Source organism: Anser brachyrhynchus (genome assembly GCF_964034855.1).
Source record: "Anser brachyrhynchus genome assembly, chromosome: 5".
NCBI classification, from domain to species: Eukaryota; Metazoa; Chordata; class Aves; order Anseriformes; family Anatidae; genus Anser; species Anser brachyrhynchus.
Genome location: NC_137699.1, coordinates 18,750,012 through 18,766,903, shown reverse-complemented (window position 1 = coordinate 18,766,903; position 16,892 = coordinate 18,750,012). Strand labels below are relative to the sequence as shown.

The following is a 16,892-nucleotide window of genomic DNA, read 5'->3' as shown; positions in this document are numbered from 1 at the left end:
AAACAAATATATATACGAGGTTATAAAAATGTGTTTTGTATAAACTGCCCTCTTTTAGCAAACATTTCACTTCCTATAATTGTGTGCGCTTTTGTTTGAACTTATCAAATATGTGATTGTTCTCCTTCTCCTTCAGGGAGATAAGAAATCCACCCTCCGGATATGCAGAATGATGTTGTTGTAATCACTCTTCAAAGGGAGATCCACAGTAAACAAATGTTAGCTTGTCGCCTCTGCAGCTTCTTTTGGTGAGCAGCAGAACTTCCAGAAAAAAGGCGGAGACTAAGGGGAGAGGAAAAATTTAGCTGTAGAACAAGTAAATAATTCTATTTTCTTCAGCCCAGGAAAGACCAAAATTTATCAGTCCTTGTAAGAACACTTACCTCAAAATATATTTATATCTGTATTTTTTGTTTTGCCTCAGAATAGGTTGACTCTCTGAAGTTTGCCAGCATTACTACAAACCAGTAAGACTGAGAAACTAAAACATCCCATAAAGAAAAGTGCTTGGACCAGATAATGTTGTGTAACAGTAATTGGATTCCAGTGCCTGAGGTACATGGGAATTTTATTGTTGTTGTTATTTATGCCTGCCAAGATTGTATCCTCTCACTGAAGCAGCTATGCTAGCAAAAGTTTTAAATGCAGACTATGACTTATAGCCATCTTTTTTCTGCAAAGTTCCTGCATGTGACCAGATCATTCCTGTGGAATCCAAACTGGTCAGCCCAGTTCAGCAGCACTAGCCTGCAAGGTTTCCCAGCTTGCCTACTGAGCGTGTTTCATCTTTGTTACGCTGAGACCATCTCTGAGTCAAAAAGCTCGCACTCTCCGCTCTTCCTCTCTAGGCCTAACAAAGTCATATAGTATTAACATAGGTGTGGTTGCTCTTTGAGACACACAGCGGAAACTGGGCAGGGCTAGGACTGCTGCCTTACTCTGCTGGGGGTCTGAATGCTCTGGAGGGCAGAACATCTGCGAGCATGAGCTCCAACATGACAAGCCAGAAAGTTGGTGCTTTGGTTCATAAATTACCTATATTCTTCCATGAGAAACTGTTGCTTTTTCACATAAATGTGAGTGTGGAGGCGCCTGGCTCATTTCTGTATTCTGCATGCAGCCACACTTGTGTTAATAGGCAACAAATTTCTTCTCACGGCTGCTTATCACTCAAGAAACTGAAAGAGCAAAACCCCAAAACCATGTATAGTGCAAAACCTTGTTTGTTAACAGTATAGTCTCTCACAAGAAGAGATGGAAATCTGCTCTCTGGTATCTTACCCACCACTTTAGATTCATGTGAACTGGAGAGATAGCTCTGTAAATCTTGTGAGTTGCTAGCAGAAAGAAAATCATGGTTTATAAACCAGAGGTTTGAAATTATTTGTTGTTGCACAGTTTGAATTCCTACCCAAATCTGTTCTGTAATTTTGAAACTTTTGAGGTTTGCCGATCCATAACATAATCCTTATTTCATAATATAGATCTTTAAGATCACACGGAAATCAGTGAAGTTAGATGTTGCTTAAGTCACAGAAAGTTAAAACCAGCAGATTCAGATATTACAGGATTAAGCTACTTTTTTTTTTTTTTTTTCATAATAACTGTGGGAAGAATCATCTTTCCTTTTTCGTTTTCTTTCTCCTCCTCCAATTTTGGAGCTCCTTCTGACAATAGTAGCTGAAAAAGTGTTGTGTAGTAAATCAGCAAGAGACAAATATTCATCACTATTGTCAACACTTAGCAGATCTCAGCCTCAGTTAGAAAAAACACTTGTCTAATTGAATTGCTGTTCATGAAAGCAGTACTTCTGAATATGCTTAATCTTAGCGTGTTTAAAGCCACGCTTAGTTTAAATGCTTTCCTGAATCTGGGCCTCAGATTTTGAAGTATCTGGTTGCCTCCAGTTCTGCTGTGTACATTTTAACCTGTTCCAGGTTTCCAGAATTTAAACAAGCAACTGCTTCTTATGGTGTTTGTGCTCTATTTGAAGCAGAGAGGTGGGAGTGACACGTAAAGATTCATCTTTGGAAAAGGTAAGGAAAATGTGGAACTGCAGCCATAAAACTTTGCACAGCTAATGCTAGTACACATGGCAGCACCTGGGGACCAATGCAATAGAGTAAGAACTTCCTACATTGCCATGAAGGCTTCATGTGATGAATTGTGAAGTATTGTATTTGAGTAAGACTGTATCTTCTCTGTTTTCTAATCCTCCTTATGAGAAGTGTTATTAACATTGAACTTATTTACATTTGAAATAAGATGTAACCTAGCCAAGTGTTTAAGCAAAACTACACATATCCTTTGAGTTAAGCATATACATAGGTATTTTGCAGATGACTCTAATTATTTTGCACTTCTATTTTAACATTTGGTGCTGTACTTTGAGTTAGAAATCTTACCCAGGACTAAAACCTGTCAGCTAAAATGAAAGATCTCACGTATTCTCAGTGACTGTCATTGCCTCTGCACTCAGATCAAACAAACCCACTCAAAACTATAAATCCAAGTTGATTCTTCTTGCTTTGGAAACAAAGGCTCAATTGTCGGAATCCAAGGGTGTCTTCTATTATCTAAGCATTTTTTGCAGAATGTACATTGATTCATGTCCCTTAGCACAGTGCATTCTTTGTTTGATTTGCTTTCAACATTTTTGATGTAGATTATTATTTTTTTCTTTTCTGTACTAGGAAAGGTAGTTTCATTTTTCATCACTTTTCCAAAGAATGAAATGTTTGTCTTTGCAAAGTTTCCAGTGGATGACAATCTGTAGCATGTTAACTATTAATTCATTGGAAGGATACTTGGTGACTACAATACTGAAATGTAAACCTTGTCTCAGTGGAATCTGGATTTCCTCTTTTGAAGTTGGTTCTGTTACCTAAAGATCAACAGATAGAAATTTCGTAAACTTTCAAAATTAGAACAACATCAGAGCACCCTCATCAAATTCACTTTTTAAGTGTTTATTGCATCCAAATCCTGCCCAGGTCATTAGGAGATGTAGTGGCTCAGTGACTTAAAAGTCTATTGCATTTAAAGTGCTTAAAGATGTATTATGGATGCTAAATCTAAAGACAGAGACTAAAAATGTTGGGTTTTAATTGGTTTGAGCCAAACTTTAATTTCATTGTCCCTGATAAAATGAGGCTATGGGAATTATCAGCTGTTATTTTGCAACAAAGAGTATGAATATTGGGACACAGAATACCTTTACATAGTTGCATGTTTTCTACCTGAGTCTCTACTTTTATGAAGGAGCATACAGCTACAAATATCCATTCTCAAAGAAATTCCATTGCACTTGCGTAACTAGCTGTTGCATTTAAAATTTTCCTAAGAATCCATTTCCTTTCTTGTTCTCACTTTCTTGAAATACCTCATGTCTACTTTTGCAAAATTAACTTGCGTAGACATTTTATTCAATATGATGCCTTTATCTTCCTTGTGCTAGAATTCTAGCACAAAGAAAAGTGAGGAGGCTATTTTCTTCATTATAGTAAGAGAATCTGTTCAAAGCTTAAATTTCACATACCCTTTATGATTAGGCTTGCAATGTCTTGTTTGGTGACTACTGACTGATACTGCAAGAAAAAAAGCAGAGGTACCTGTTTGCATGTTTACCTGCCGTTTTGAATAAAAATCTAAAACATCTGGGAGTAATTAACTGGAGTGAAAATCAAATTGGCCAGTCCTTCTTAGGAAGAAATTAGTAAAAATAATACAAGTAAGCTTTGCAGTGGTTTGAACTCGCAGTGACACAGGTTCAGTTCCAGGAATCCAAAATGCAAATATTCGTAACACAGTTTTGTGGTCATTCCCATATTCTTCTACTGTTCTCTCACCAGGAGATCTCTCAGAAACAATCTCCACTGAAAGGCATTTCTGAATACTTCCACCCATTTAAGAGTGGAGAAAGTTACAGGTGTACATATTGTACAAACGTGCTGCCAGAAATAATTGTGTGTGACAGCTTGAAATCCACGATCTAGTTACAGTACCTGGCCAGATCTGCTATGGACATAATACCACGTTTTGGTTCAATGCCAAAATGTTCTGTGAATTCCGCCATCTTCACAGCCATTTAGCTAAGTGAAAGTATGTATATATACCTTTGAGAAATAGGGTTTAGTTTATATAAGACTTAAATAAGATCTGCAATAGCAAGGATAGACAGCACATTGTTAAGTGCAGAAACCACAATCACCAGAAAGACTTTGTTTTATTTACTGACCCAAACCACAGGAATTCTTTCATTACTTTCTTTCTATTTGTGCAGGTACCATATCAGGATGGGCGAGCTGTCTCCAGCTAAGCAAATTAACCTGTTGAGAAACAAGAGAATGCAAGTTAACAGGTTCTGATTTTGCCTATGAAAATGAGCTTCAGATGTGAGGTTGTGATCTATGTAAATTAAATGTAACCCCTCAGTATCAGAAGATAACTCCACTTGGGCCACTTAACGACAAAAAAACGTGCTAACGGTCCATGCTGCAACACCAGACTAAGGTACCTATTGTGTGAAAAATAAATAAATAAATAATTTTACAAGCTTTTCTGTCCTCCATCTGTTACTTGAAATTAAAAGAAACAAAAACTCTAGTGCAATGATTTCTCTCTTTCCTTTCATAGTGCTAGCTTGGAGCTGCCTTTTGCCATTCAAGTTTATTGCTTTCTTGGACTTCAAATTGGTTTCTTCTGAGTGAAGCAAAGATTGTACTGACCTAAATGTCACTTGAATTAATGTATTCTTGTTTCAGTCTTTATTTTTCTCTTGGAGCCACTTCTAGCTTAAATTACCTTGTATTTCAGGGCTTGAAGACAAGGTCACAGTTACACGAAGAATTAGAACTGTGGGACATTTCAAGTTTGCTTTCAGTATTCCAAGAGGAACAGTTTGAACACAGTGATTCCTGAATTTACAAAGCAAAATAACTATATTAGAAACTGTTACATAAAACCACTTGCTCAGTGATGTATTCTTCAGTGAAAGTGAGGGGGACTGACTAGCCAAGCTATGTAAAGAATAGTGTATAAATCACAGCCATAGCTGGAGAACTCCTCAACCACGAGTAATTCTGCTGCTAATTTTCATCTTTTTTTTTTCTTTTTTTTTTCTGATGAACATTCCATTCCCTTCGCAGAGACCACAGCCATCCTGAGTCTAATTGCGCAGCCACATAGCCTCTGCACATAATACTTGGTCTGTCAGCTGTTCGTGAGTGATATATTGCAACAACAACTCAGTATGCACTTCTGCACAGTGGTTAGAATCTTGGCTCTCCTGGCAAGTTTCTAAAATCTTCATAGAAAAGCAAAATATTAATGTCTAGTATCCAGAAATATTCTACAGGGACAATAGGCACAATTATTAAAGTTCACCGTCAATGAGTATAATCAAGCTGGTTACGTGTTCGTGGCAATTTTCCTGGAAAACAAAGGGAAGAGGTACTATTCTCATACTAGCAGAGCTTTTCTAAAAGGTGGACTCAGGTATCTTGTAGCATTCGTTCATTGGTGGTATTATTCTGTGCTCTCTGCTTTTTCAAAGTACATTGCTACTTTTGGTTTTATTCTTGTAGAGTATTAGCAGAGCATGTTCAGCTATCACACAATCTTTCCATGAAATAAATAAATAGATAAAATGACTATAAACAGCTAAGAAGGAAAAGAGAAGCATATAAACCAGATAAAAGGAGATGCTTTTGCTTTTTGTCTTCTGTTTATACTCAGTGTGTATTTGTTCACTTACTGTCTAGGCCTCTTTCTTGTCCCTTGGAATATAATTTAATTGATCATCAGCCTGATGGCTCCTCATAACATAATTCCATGTGCTGGATACTTTCTACATTAACTATGATGCCTAAATTCACTTTCTGTTCTCAACTTCCACCACTTAAAAATGACAAACTTAGCTGTTTCCTGTGTTATCCAGAAGTTATAGCAGCTGCAACAAAGAATCCCTAACCAATCTCCAGGCTGATTCATAGCCTCTTCCTCCTGCTTTGTTGCTGTTCTCTCTCCTAACATAGCTATAGAGTACAAACTCCAACAAATTGCTTGAGATCATAATTTCTAAGTGGCTTTCCCACTTAGAATATATCCCTGCTGTATAAGAGGCTTTTAACCGCAGCTAGTAATTTCCTACGGGAGTTTGTTAGGTAGAAAATTAAATTAAAATCTGAAGTGGCTTGAAGTTGTGTCCACTTTTGTCTTAATATTTTATCTGTAAGTTACTCATAAAAATTAGGAAATGGTTTGGAAAATTATCAAAGAGCAAAAATTGATTCAGTCATTTGCATATGGCATTATATGTTATATTTGCATAAGCTGTTCTGAATAGAAAATGCTGTAATGGTGATAATTCTGGATACATGAGCAGAACTGGCAAGATCTATGCTTATCTTAAATATGATGTGTGCCTTGGATTAGGGTCAGAAGAAAGTTGGAGTAAACTGTTTGCTTTTAATGTCCGGTTCCTTAAGGAGTTGGGTGGGTCCAACATCTAACAGTCTAAGCCATAAAGGAAAACTCTCTTATGTAATTTGCAGCAAATCCAAAGCTTCATCTAAAAGCTGTGGCTCATCAAACTCACAAGTGCTGTATTCAGGGAAATATGATGTTGCAACGTGCATTACATCAGTATTGCAGATACAGTGCGCTTGGTACTGCTGTTGCTTGAAATTGCTGACTTGTAATTTTTCATCTGGACCAACTGAATCAGCAAGTTCCGTCTATTTGGAGCTGTTTTATTTCTACAGCAAATCTGCTTTCAAGCAGTTGCAATGAAAATACAACACATTTCCTGCATTCCTTAGCAAAAGCCATTGTTTTTAATTTTACTTTTTACCTTGTGTACAACTGTGGTTCCTGGAAAAGGAGGAATCCTCTCCACTTATTTTTGACAAGCACTACAGTCTAAATGTTAACAAACACCAGGTCAGTACCTGATTGCACTAAATGTGGTAGGCAGAAGTAGTTGCAGGGACCCACCTGTCCATTCTTCTTGGATCTGTGATGTTGCATGCAATCAACATCCTGGAGTTGAGCTAGGATAGCCCATACAAACAAATTTCCTCCTGCTATGACGCGGACTGACCTGTGTTATCAGATGTCATTACTTAAAGACACAGTGGGCCTGGATTTCACCCTACCCAGTTGTTTTTAAAATAAAGGATGAGGAACAATGAGGCGAGGACATGAAAGAAGACCAAAAGAATATCGGGGTCACTTACTGCTGGCAGAGTTACTCTCTGTAAAGAGGTTCTCACAGATTCAAGCTGGTTGCATGGCCATATCATTAGGTTATTGGTGCCTACCGTTGTATTTTCCTCTTGGACAATGGGCTGCACTGCAGCACACACTTGCCTTGTGGTCTGGGAATAGCCTGGAGTGGCATGGATTGAGAATGTCTGGCTAGTGTGTGTGCACATCTGCGTTTCAGATATAGAGCTGAATGGCCACAGCTAGAAAAGGCCATGTCTGCATGACAGTGGGTGCGGAGAAAGAGATGCCTTGCAAGACCTGGGAAAATGTAAATAAATGTTGTATGATATTGAAAGGGTTACAGCAGAGAGACTAGGCCAGGCTCATGAAAGTCACTGCTGTTGAAGAAACAAAACGTGGCAGATACGTGGGAGGAGAAGGGACACATCGGACACGGAGCAGGGGCAGAAGAGGGCAGAGAAACAACTAATTGCAGAGAAATGCAGTAGAGCAGAATAGGCTGCCAATCTACAGAGCTAAAATACCACTGATCACTGAAGCAACTTTTTAAGCAACTTTGAAGAGGATACGTGCAAAGTAAATATTCAAAGAATACTTCTTTTGTTTCAATGAGAAATTAGTTAAGTTTGGTGCATATATCACAAAAATATTTGAGAATATTTAAGAGTAGTTACAGACTCAGAAATTATGAAGTTAGTAAGAAGAACTGTAGATACCAACGTGAGGGAAAAAGGCTGTATATTCACTTGGCAAAAGATGGGAACATATTTGTAAAGATGGTTTAAAAGCTTCTGGCATACAGCAGAGCATAGACTCAGAGCAAATATATTCCATACATCACTGGAGCCTAACTTGCAGCTTGGCAAATGTCCTGCAGGCTTGAGTTGGAGTTTTAAATTTGATCTTTCACTTGCATATTACCTGTGATTATGCAGTTGTTGTCTGGTTGCTTTAAAGCATTTCATGACTTGTACAATTTCAGCGTATATTCTCTCTGCTTTGGAATTCCCGTGTCTTAACATTTTTGGTGAAAACCATGGAAGTCTTCCTATTTCGCAACCCCCAAAATGCTGAGAGCCTGGTGAGTAAAGGATTTTCAAAGGCTCAGACAGCAGAAATAGGCAGCTTCCATATTTTGCTTCCTTATGTGAAATGAACCTGAATTCGTATACATCTCAAATCTGCCGATAATTTTTAATATTTTCACTGGAAAATATTTCACTTAACCATAGAGGCTGTCAGAGGAAAAAAAAGTAGATTATATATGTTCCACATAATTAGTAGAAATCAGGGCTCTGTTGCAATGATTTTTGTCTTTGCTTTCAGTGTCAGCTTCCTTCCCATTCCTCTGAAACAGCTGGTGCTGGCCTCTGCCTTTCACTGAATGGTGGCCCAGGTGGGCCAGAGCTGCGATGCAGGCTGTGAGAAGATGCAGAGAGAGAGGGTAAGGGGTACTTGTGGAAGAAAGGGTGAGGGGAGCTTATGTCCCTAAAGTGGTTTTCTGAACATGTTTGGGTCAAGCCATTTGCCGTTCCTGGAGTAAGAAAAAAAGATCCACCAAGAGGTACAGGGAGGGACCGAGTTTTTTTAAGCCCCCATAGACAGAGGGCAGGTGAGGGTTATGTGCAATGCTCCAGTTTTCTTTGCTCTGAGGAGGCCAACAAATGAGAATGATAACATTCATTTTTCCTCGTTATCATCTTTTGTCTTTCTGTGCAAAACGTTAGATAAAGTTTGAGTCATAACAATGTGGAGAAAGGGCTATTCCAAATATTCCCCATGTGGGTGCTAGATGGCGCCATAGATTAATGCTCCAGGCCTTTAGGGATGTTCTGGGGCCAACTCAGCGTGGTCAGGTAACAACTTAGCAATTAGTTTGCTTGCGGGAAATTGGATCAACAAAGATGTTCAGATTCTTAAATCCTCCTGGTTTCCTAGACTACCCTGGATATCTTCGAGGACTCAGAAGTTTAGCTGGAGCCATGCCACAATAAATGGGGCCACGGCCTTCAGTGGACATCAGTACCTGCTGCGCCAGGAGCCTCTCACTTGCCCTGATTGATAGACTCTAAAAAGATAGGTGACTCAAACAACAGAAGTCATGCACTTGCCTTCATATATCCAAGTGGAGAAAAGTACAGCTGCTGGCACTGCAGTGAGTTTAATCTCTTTCTGTCATCCACAAACTTTTTTTTTTTTTTTTTTTAATTTGTAATCACGTATGTTAAAAAAAGCAAAAGTAAGAAACCAACAACCCATAATTCTCCTGGCAGCACTGAGATATATTTCCGTTTTTTCAGGCTATTTCTGTTGTTGTGTTGTTAAAGGATACTTGCCTGGAACCATCCAAACTTTCCACTGAACTATAAAAAAAAAAAAGCACAATAGAATAAACTGGAAAGCACATCTCTATGCACAAATGTCAGCACACTGTTGGGCATGGGATTTGTATTCAGACAAAGTCTTGCTTTCTTTCTGGGAAAAAGACTCTTACTTAAAAACAAATGGTTTATAAAACAATGCAAAGAGACTGGGAAGACCACTTTATTGTGAAAAACTTAAAATTCAAATAACACCATGTGAGAACTTTCAGTGGTCAGTGACGGGAGCAGCCACAAAACAATTTGGAGTATGATCGGGGGGACTAGAAACCACTTAATGGGACTTCAATATCCAGCTCAAACAGATACACTGGATTGTGCTGTGGCCAGTATGCAGCAAGTTCAGCAATAACCAGCTTCAAACTCTCCATCCCCTAACCCTTCATCATCATCATTGGACACAGCTGTTAGCAGGAAGACCAGTGAATGATTGGCCTAGAAAATGAGTTATCCTTTCATGTCTGGAAGGGTTGAAACATAGTGATGCCATCATCAGTCTCAGCTTTGTGGATATGCAAAAAGCCTCAATATCCACACTAATCAGCTGAAATGAGAGGCAGGGTTCATGTCTTCATGGGGGGTGTCTGGACCAGAGGATTTTTTAACCTTCCTCCCTAGGACATCTGGTATGGCTTATGACCAGAAGTGCAACCTGTGGCACAAGAGCTATGAGGTAGGAGACCAGGGCCCCATTGCTGCAGCTGGGGACAAGCTGTTCTGCCCCTCAGCAACCCTCTTTCTCTTCCCACCCTTTCTCTTTTGCTGCTGTAAATGCAGGCTCCTGGAGGCCTTGGCTTGCTTGTTCGCTCAGCACTCAGGGCTCTGATCCACCATGTGCTACCGTGATACAAACAACTGCTTTCAAGCTTCTAAAAAAACAGACACAAAAATAATATTGCTTAGACAAAATACCTTGGGAAGAAGCTCTCAAGATTTGTTCCAGCCAAGAAAGCAGATGTGTATGTCTCTATTGACCATGTAAAGAGCAGCACTGAAGGGACAGACGTTCCTTATGGGGCACATTCTTAAAGCTTTACTTCTTCTTCCTATTTTTTTCTGACATTTGCTGTGTTTTATATTCTCTGGCAACCAGCAGAGCTCCACCGATGCTGACTTGCAGAGCCCATAGAGATACTAAGGAAATATTTTTCCTAGCAACAAGCGTCACACAAAAACATGAAGAAATGCTTCCCCTGCTCATATTTCCTTTCAATTTTTTCAGTCATCTGGTGCTGAGATAAGAGCTGCGTGGTGAAACCTGCTGCTAGTTTGTGTTTCATGGGCAACCTGGAGTACCGAGGAGCACGTCAGGCCTTGACGCCCACCATTACAGCAGCGTGGAGCCCTGTCTGACACAGCAGTGTGTGGTGTTGCCTAAGATGGTGGCCGCCCTCGGCCTGGCAGGAGAGTGGATAAATGTGATAATGCTTTCTGAGGCCGGGGCTTGCAAGCAAGGCATTGCAGCCCTGCTGCTCACCCTGTCTGAGGTGTCTGTTGCCACACCCTCTGGCTCAGGTGAGGCCATTTTGATGTTGGTCCAAGGAAAAAACAGTAATTAATGAGGCCTGGAGGTGAGCACTCCTGGCTGGCTGACAGGTGTCCTCCACTGCTACGGCCTGGGACTGCAGGGTGTCCCTGGCCACAGAGGGTGCCCAGCATGCTAAACACACAGGCTTGATGGAGAGGGGTGCTCCCATACAGTCACGCTCCTGAGGCCATTCTCTGGTCTGAGACTGGGCAAGTGGCAGGGCGGCCGCCATTGAGAGGTGAGATGAGGGGGGTGGCAGCGGGCAAGTGTGGCCTGGCTGTGTCCCTCGGAACTGAATACCATCGGTATCGAGTCCCACAGCAAAGAAGTGAATCTGACACCATCAACTTTCCCTCCATTTCTTTGAAAACCTGAGAGGGAACCTAGGGACAGTACTTCATCCTGATATGCCAGTGTTCTGTGTTTTCTGCCTGCTATTGGGACAGAGCTAAAGTCCCACTTTTTATTTTTATTTTTTTTTAACTAAAGTATAATTTTCAGTGATTGAATTATTAGCCAAGTGTGTGCAATGACTGATACTAGTGTCTGCTTGCGAATAACTCCCCCTTATTTTCTGTCCTTGCTCAGCCATGCTGAAACAGTGCTTACAGATGTGAGACCAGCAGCAGCGGCAGAAAGGCTTTGTCAACACCAGCAAATCACTGTTTCTACCTCTGCAAGGTCAGCTTCTGAAGGCAACGTGTTCAAGACCACAGCTCCACAACCGGTGAGGAACATTAATTGTCAGGAAACACTTAGAAATTACACAGTGTTAGGCAAAAAGTGTTCTCATGACAGAGCCAATGTCTGAATTTAAGGCCAGCCTTGCATCTATAGGGTGAATAGTTTGTGAGTAACTTCAGTGGGGTTAGGATGAAGCCCAGGAGTTTCTTACTCATTACTTGCTGGGTTAATGACACGATGAACATCTGCAGAACATGTTCCCGTGTCATCACTGTATTTCCTGAATTTGTCCTCTAGTATTTTGGAAGAATTTATCCTTTGGAAAAGCTTTATATAACAAATTGAAAAGCACTGGCTGTAGTTATTTAGAAATAGTGTGAATAAAGATAGGACCAATTTTGTAAAAAATGGTTTGAAAGCTGCTCATAGGCAACAGAATACAGACACAAGGGAGTTGCATTTCCCAAGATAAGCAACTATACTGCAGGTTTGAATTGGAGATATAAATATCATATTTTACCTGAACATATATCTAAAATACAGTATGATTCTTACAAGCTCTGTTTTGTGCTTTCATGGTTCTTGTGTAGAGCTGGAGCTGGTTTTTTTTTGTTTTTTTTTTTTTGTTTGTTTGTTTTTTTTTTTTTTTTTTTTTTTTTAGCGAAACTGCAAATAATCTCCAATTATGACGATTTAACAAACTTTAAAAGAAAACCAGAATGCAAAGGATAAAGTTTTAAAAATAATTTCTCAGGGTTTTTTTTAGATGAACTTGAACTCTTACATGTTTCAGATTTGCCAGTCACTGGTTATAATTTATCCGGGAATTGTATTACAGTGAACATCCTAATATGTAGGGACCAGATAGAAGACCTAAAGACTCTATTGTGTGAGGAAGGCTGTATTCTCTGTTTTATCCTTCAATTTGGAGAGGAAAACAATGTGAGGAAATGGTGTGTTGACCAGTATGTTGTACACATAGTGTTCTATAGAATGAGAGATATAAAGCAATTGCTTTTTATCCATTCAAATAATGTACTGTGGGTACATAGGTAAAGTATGTACCCTGCTCCATGCCATGCCTAATGGCTTTTTATTATTTTCTGAGCTGTTGCAGACAGATTCTTAATATAAGCTAGAGTAAAATCAAAAGCATGTATTTATTTCAAGATAGAAGTGGAAACATCCCCTCCTTGCAGCTAATAATAGGATTGACATTGTTAAACAATTAAATTTAAAAATATTAATAGTAGGTCCTTCATGCATGTTAAACAAAACTTCAATAAGCACTCTGTTTTATTGTTTAACTGTATGTATGAGTCATAAGGAAAGTGTTAATGTTCAGGATCGGATATGAATCATGTATTTGTGAACAATCTTCCAAGGCCAGCACTGAAACCCCAAACACATTTACTCTTTGTAGTTAGTCAGCTCTGCGCTTGGAAACTGAAAGTGTAATCAAAGTGAGAGTTTGTTTATTAACTAGCGGATGCTGTGCATCTTATTTACACAGATTGATAATGGAGGGTGAAAAATAAGGGAAAAGCTGGTAATGCATAGAGCTCTGTGTCCCTGGGGTACAAATCACAAAAGGAACCTGAGCAGCAGTAGCACTAGCCATTAAATGCTGAAAGCATTCTGTAACTTTAAAAGGAAATCCCATATTCATGAAGGGAATCCATATGGCACCCTATTTGTAAGGAGAGGTGCCCCATTCTCTTAAAAGCTGACTTGCATCATTTATTGTTTTGACTGCTTTAGCATTAGGGTGAGAGAATGCACTTCAAGGGGAACAAATAAGACAAGTAAAACGTGCAGGATTAACTTGGGTGTTATATTGTATTGTATTGATTTGCATTACAGATAGAAAATTGGAATTACTGAACTACAAACTCTTTGTGCTCTCTGTATTCTAGCATACTAAAGAAATCAGGTTCTTTGTAGAAAGCAATCTCACCTGGTAATTACTTCCAATCATTGGTAATAAGTATGTTCCTAATTGCCTCCTTTCCGGAAAGGCACCGAGTGAAAGGAAGGTTGAGTTGCCTGTGCTGGAGAAGGGACAGAAGTAAATGCCAGAATTCATGTCTAGTGTTATAGGCTAAGAAAAGTTTCTGAATGCTAGCTGTGGTTTAGGGGAGATCTCTGGAAATCTAGGTCAGCCTCTGATACTGCCCGACCTTCAGCAAACAGTTTTTCCTGTCTGGTTTCTCATCCGTGAAATGGATCCTAAAAAGCATTTGATCAAACTGTCTATAATACAATGCACAATCTCTCCTATGCTCAGGGAATTGCTATTGAATTTTAGTTATGCTAGGTGTCCATGATTTATGCCATTATGGCATGCCATATGGAACTCCTCTGGGATATGGCAGAATCAGTGTGGCTTTTGCAAAGGTGTGTGTTTGCTTATCTAGCTCTGTGTTGGTTTTCTCATCACTTTAAAATATACTTCCAGCAATAACATTTGGTTTTCATAGCTGTGTATATCTGAACCTAATGTAACATTACCAGTCTACTCTTGCAAGATCATAAAAATCTGGGTATTAATGATTGCATTAAAAGGAAGCAAAAAGTAGATTAAATAACTCAACAAAGCTTTGACCAAGCTTGCATTTGAATGGAGAATTCCTGGCCATATATTCCTGCCCCTAAACCTCACTTACAGATAAGAAATGACATATATTCACAAAATGTGTTCATACAGAGACTGTTCTGCTTGAGAGCCTGAATAACAGGTTTTGCTGCACGTTGAAATATGACTAGTGCTCTCAGGTGACAGGCTGCTTGGGGTCACAGCTGGCGCACTCACGGCCTGCTCCAGGCCTTTTTTGGAGGCTACTGCAGCCATCTTCAGGCTGTCCCATCGCTTGGGACGTGCCTTGGAATTTTGTGGAGAGGAGAGTGGTTTTCTCTGACTTGTAGTTTTAAAGGATGTAATGGTTACTGTGCTGCTCAAAGGAGAGTCACCTGAAGTGAGGTTTGGTGGTGACTGACCAGGCAGAAAGAAGTCAAAAGCACAAATCGGTGGTGATTTTGCATTTAAGCTCTGTTTCCCAGCAACTTCCCAGTTCCTCAAATATAAAGTTTTCTTTCTAATAGGTTAACACTAATCACTCACGTGCTGAAAGCCAGGCAGTAGCACAAAGTTTACAATAACAGAATGAAAAAATATAAATAATTAAAAGCCAGTCCATTTAGCTATTTTAGTTCTGATTAAACTGCTGTGTCTTTTGAGTAGGGCCAGACCCAACTATCACTGCTACTTTCTTCTGCAGCAGAAGCACAAACTGACGTCTGATTAGGAATGCTTCCTCCTCCAGCCTGTGTTGATTTCTTTGTGTTTCTAAATGGTATGCCCCATCTGCTGTTTACACAGTAGCAGGGAACTTCTACTTTTAAAATAAAAGCAAATCAGACCCTTTGCATATTATTAAGCCTTTTTATTCTTGTGACACTGTAGAGATCTCATCTGAAGTAATTTGAGTTGTAAATTATAAAATGCAGCCATGCAAAGCAATGGCCTGTTGTAGCTTTATAGCAAAGTACCTCCTGGAGGCTGAAATTAAGATCATGTGTTCAAATGTATTAGGATTTAAATATCTTATTGCAGATACTTGGACCAGTCTGTCTTGCTGGCCTGGCAAAATTTATTTTATTGATTGTATCAAATGGTGTCTCTGGACAATAATATCTCTGGATATATCTCTATCTATATCTCTAACTAAGCACTAGCAGTTGTGCACTGAAGCAGAGATCAGGAACATGTGTTCAAAGCGCGCTTCCATCGCAACCTGGTGTGAGCTGATCCCCCCCTTTCTCAATTTTATGTTTGGTATTGTCTGCCGTGTGAACCGCACAAAATACGGGGACATCCTGGCAGTGCAGACAAGGCTGTCTAAATTACTCTTCTCTTAACGCCTGTCCTTGTTACTGATGGTGAAGCACGCTCAGAAGAAGGGATGGGTCTGACTCACAGTTGCTCTGTCGATGTTGTAGTTTAACGCCGTCTTACAACCTTTCCTGTTACCTCTCTTCTGAGTAATGCTGTGCAGTCCATATCCATAATCTAAGATGCAGTCTAGTGTTTTTCCTTATTTGTGGATTTAGCAGTTGGTCAGATTTACTGAACTCTTTTCTTATTAGACGATTAAGTTTGTCTGCCATTTCTTGTCTACAGAGAGTCTTTCTGATTTCTGCCTGCCTTCAGCAGGGTCAACCAGCAAAGCCTGCCGCCTTCTCAAGGTTGAAAATTTAAACTTTGCTGCCATACGTTGTCTGCGGGTTAAATAATGACTGTGCTGAGCTGATTAACAGAGAACATTCAGTTTCCTTATTGCTGATGAAAGGGCTGGAATACTTGTCCAAATCCCATTAGTGGAAACCTAGTCATTGCTGAACTATGCAAGATTTTCAGAACTCATGCAGTAAAAATGTACAAATATGAGGTATGAAAGAGGAAAAAAGAACTAATTTTATGAGCTGTTTCTGCACTATTGCAGTTTATTTTTTTTTAAATGGCCATAATCTTTGCTGGTGCATGGTCAAATAATTGTTACTTAACATTCTGTCATTGGAAGGCACACACGGTATCCACATAACATGGTGGTTGTACATCTTAGTGTGATAGTCTTCAGACTTTTACAACGAGTATATACCTGGAAAAAACAAACAAACAAAAACCTTGGCACTCTGTGATGGGAATATGAATGAAGGCAAACTATATATATGGCCACTTCCGAACTGCACTTTTTGGATGCTTATATTTAGTTGTGTTCAGCTGCTTAGAGGAGTTGCTTAGGACTGACTATATCAGATCCTGAGAGATCAGGATGAGCTGTTCCTTTTTTCTCCTATACCTATTTAATGATCCCATGTGAATAGTTCTTTGAGACCTAAAGGAGTGCTGAATGCTTGTGCTTCACAGTGGTTATCTAGGAAGAAGAGGAAGGACTTGCCCTGTTGTTTATAATCTTGAGGCTGTTCCAGTTAGCAGCATTTTCAGTGTTGTATCCAGACCTCAAGGTTGGGGCCCCAGTTTAATTTTTTAATTTTTTTTTTCCAGAAAC

At 39.5% G+C, this 16,892-nt stretch overlaps 1 protein-coding gene across 1 annotated transcript in view; it reads left to right on the top strand.

Moving 5' to 3' along the window:
* LOC308196072 (uncharacterized protein) overlaps positions 1-16,892 on the top strand; it is a 341,236-nt gene that overhangs the window by 60,938 nt on the left and 263,406 nt on the right. The window contains exons 19-25 of the mRNA XM_080594553.1: positions 137-316; positions 425-555; positions 1,938-2,036; positions 4,283-4,512; positions 8,557-8,674; positions 10,834-11,126; positions 11,728-11,866. The gene's annotated coding sequence lies outside the window, so the exon portion shown is untranslated. The remainder of the gene's footprint in view (positions 1-136; positions 317-424; positions 556-1,937; positions 2,037-4,282; positions 4,513-8,556; positions 8,675-10,833; positions 11,127-11,727; positions 11,867-16,892) is intronic.